This window comes from Phyllobates terribilis, unplaced genomic scaffold (assembly GCF_046119375.1).
Source record: "Phyllobates terribilis strain yellow unplaced genomic scaffold, ASM4611937v1 Scaffold_11__3_contigs__length_659146591, whole genome shotgun sequence".
NCBI lineage: Eukaryota > Metazoa > Chordata > Amphibia > Anura > Dendrobatidae > Phyllobates > Phyllobates terribilis.
The window spans coordinates 574,072,101-574,075,822 of NW_027362771.1; the positions used below are offsets into that span (position 1 = coordinate 574,072,101).

Consider the following 3,722-nt stretch of genomic DNA (forward strand, 5'->3'; position numbering starts at 1 on the left):
CCCCCATAGCATGATGCTGCCACCACCATGTTTCACTGTTGGGATTGTATTGGGCAGGTGATGAGCAGTGCCTGGTTTTCTCCACACATACCACTTAGAATTATCACCAAAAAGTTCTATCTTTGTCTCATCAGACCAGAGAATCTTATTTCTCATAGTCCGGGAGTCCTTCATGTGTTTTTTGAGCAAACTATGCAGGCTTTCATAGGTCTTGCACTAAGGAGAGGCTTCCGTCGGGCCAATCTGCCATAAAGGCCCGACTGGCGGAGGGCTGCAGTGATAGTTGACTTTGTGGAACTTTCTCCCATCTCCCTACTGCATCTCTGGAGCTCAGCCACAGTGATCTTGGGGTTCTTCTTTACCTCTCTCACCAAGGCTCTTCTCCCACGATTGCAGAGTTTGGCTGGACGGCCAGGTCTAGGAAGACTTCTGGTGGTCCCAAACTTCTTCCATTTAAGGATTATGGAGGCCACTGCACTCTTAGGAACCTGGAGTAATGCAGAAATTCTTTTGTAACCTTGGCCAGATCTGTGTCTTGCCTCAATTCTGTCTTTGAGCTCCTTGGGCAGTTCCTTTGAGCTCATGATTCTCCTTTGGTCTGACATGCACTGTGAGCTGTGCGGTCTTATATAGACAGGTGTGTGCCTTTCCAAATCAAGTCCCATCCGTTTAATTAAAAACAGCTGGACTCCAATGAAGGAGTAGAACCATCTCAAGGAGGATCACAAGGAAATGGACAGCATGTGACTTATATATGAGTATCTGAGCAAAGGGTCTGAATACTTATGACCATGCGATATTTCAGTTTTTCTTTTTTAATAAATTTCAGAAATTTCTAAATTTCTGTTTTTTTTTAGGCAAGATGGGGTGCAGAGTGTACTTTAATGAGAAAAAAAATGAACTTTTTAGAATTTACCAAATGGCTGCAATGAAACCAAGAGTGAAAAATTTAAAGGGGTCTGAATACTTTCCGTACCCACTGTATGTAGTAAATTCATTTTTTTTTCCCATGTCTATTTAGTAAGCTTGGTTCTGTACCCATATATGTGTAGTAAGCATGGTTTTAGTTCTGTTCCCGTATCTATATAGTAAGCTTGGTTCTGTTCTTGTATCTAGTAAGCTTGGTTCTGTTCAGTGTCTATGTAGTAAGCTTGGCTCTTTTACAGTATCTATGTAGTAAGCTTAATTCTGTTCCCACATCTATGTAGTAAGTTTGGTTTTATTTCTGTAGCTATAAAGCAAGCTTGTTTCTGTTCCACGTCTATGTAGCAAACTTCTGTTGCAGTATCTATGTAGAAAGCTTGTTTTTATTCCCATATATTTGTACCGTAGATAGCTTGGTTCTAATGCTGCATGTCTAGTAAGGTTAGTTTTGTTCCCAAATTTTTGTAGTAAGCTTGGTTTTGTTCTTATATATGTAGCAAGCTTGTTTTTTTTCCCGTACCTATGTAGTAAATGCCAAATATTCATTGAATATGTCTCAGAGTCTTTTTGACTTATTGAATGTTCTCTGTGGCCAATCTGTTCCCTTACAAAATGTAATAAAAAATGTAATGCTTTGATTGTGTTCACACGTAGCATAGTATGTTAAGTTCTGTTTCCATATCTATATAGTGAATTTTGTTCTTCTCATGTATCCACGTATCCAGTAAGTTTTGTTCTAGTAGGTTATCTATGTAGTAAGTTCAGTTTTGTTCCCATGTCAATTTAGTAAGCTTGGTTCTGTACTCGTATCTGTGTAGTAAGCATGGTTCTGGTTCTGTTCCCGTATCTATGTAGTGAGCTTGGCTCTTTAACAGTAGAAAGCTTGATTCAGGGCCAACATTTATGTAGTAAGCTTGGTTTTATTTCTGTATCTATAAAGCAAGCTTGTTTCTGTTCTATGTCTATGTAGTAAACTTGATTCTGTTACAGTATCTATGTAGAAAGTTAGGTTCTGTTCCCATTTCTATGTAGTTAGCTTGTTTCTGTCATTGCATGTCTAGTAAGGTTGGTTCTATTCCCATATTTTTGTAGTAGGCTTGGTTTTCTTCCTGTAAATATGTAGTAAGCTTTGTTTTGTTCCCGTACCTATGTAGTAAGTGCCAAATATTCATTGAATGTCTCTCAGATTTTTTTTTTTCTTATTGAATGTTCTCTGTGATTAATCTGTTCTTATTAACTACTATATTTCTGCTTGGGATGTTGATGTTCCACGTTTGAGACAGACAACTATTTAAAATCAAGGATTAATGGTGGCCCTGAATTACATTGATGTACCTACAGCTAATGTCAGATGAAAAATAATCCAGTAATAATCTCTGGTCTTAATTGATTGAGCATCTAGGATTGCACATACTTGTGTATTCCAGGAATTAAAATACCACCAAATATCTCTTTTACCAGTAAATGGATGTAAACCTGCCTTTATTAGTAGGGGCTTAAATCCATTTGATGGTAAATAGTAATAGGCCAAAATGGACAAGGGCTGTGTCCTTGCACCCTTGGCTAAAATTTACTAGGCAGCCCCAGCATCTCAAAGTAATATTTAGGCACTTTACAGTAGTATTATTTGCATACTGTATGGAAGTATTAAATAGACATTGTATGGCAGCTGCTTTGGACACTTTATTGTAGTTTTATTAATGCACCAAATGGCGTTATTGAGTTGGCAATATATATGTTAGTATTTTGATACAGCTGCACAGTTTCCTCTGGACTCATATATATGATGGTTTTATTTTGGCTGTATTTTCAGTATCATGTGCGCCCTATATAGTAGTATTTTTTTTTAAATTGAATGGTGGTATTATTTAGACTCAGTATAACAAAACATGGAAATGGTCCTATTTAGCCACAAAACTGTACACCTGAACAGGGACTTGAACCCTGGACCCTCAGATTAAAAGTCTGATGCTCTACCGACTGAGCTATCCAGGCTTCTATTGTATTGATACATATGCTCATCCTGGTGACAATACACACTGTGATGGATTCCGTAGGTGATGGCATATAGTAGCAATCTTTAATATTGTGATCTTCAGCTATAGGAAAACTACAACTCCCAGCATGGTATAACAACCACATAGCTGTTTGCCATACGCTCATTCAGCTGATCATGCTTGAGAGTACAGAGACCTCTGCTGGCTGTTTAACTCCCCTGAGGACAAAAATATCAGAAATCCAATTGGCCAATACGCCTTCAGGGGAAGAGTCTGGATACCTCCATACACATTGGATGATCTTCCGCATTCATGTAACATGTATGGCCATCTTGACTGTCTGCCCTAAAGTGAACATTCTTGATGCTTTTTACTTATTTGATGGCCTCCGGTGTCACCTGCACAATAAGGTCTTCTTGTTTGTGCATCATCCCTTGCAATTATAAACCTATTGTCATGAAACTTTTCTTCGTTTTTACATAGTAACGAGATTCTGCGGGGTATACATATGCTGTCTGACTGCTTGTTTAGCATCTAGAAGATATTTGTTTGCTCTTAAGGATCTCTTGCTGAGAGAGTCACCATACACAGTTACCACTTTTACATACGAGGGACATAGAGTCTCCATATTTGAAGAGTCTATGTCTTAAGGAACCCTTACACATTAGACGAACCTCAACCCAATAGATAATGTCAGAAGAGGACGAACTACAGGGACTTATAATGAATTGGGGGTGGAGGAGGACGCTATATAGAGAGTTGTAATGAATTGGGGATGGTGGAGGATGCTATACAGGGACT

The 3,722-nt window shown here is 38.5% G+C and overlaps 1 non-coding gene across 1 annotated transcript; it reads right to left on the minus strand.

Annotated features, from left to right (window-relative positions):
• Positions 1-2,846: 2,846 nt before the first annotated feature.
• TRNAK-UUU (transfer RNA lysine (anticodon UUU)) lies at positions 2,847-2,919 on the minus strand. The gene has a single exon. It is a non-coding gene; the product is annotated as a tRNA-Lys (tRNA).
• Between the last annotated feature and the right edge of the window lie 803 nt (positions 2,920-3,722).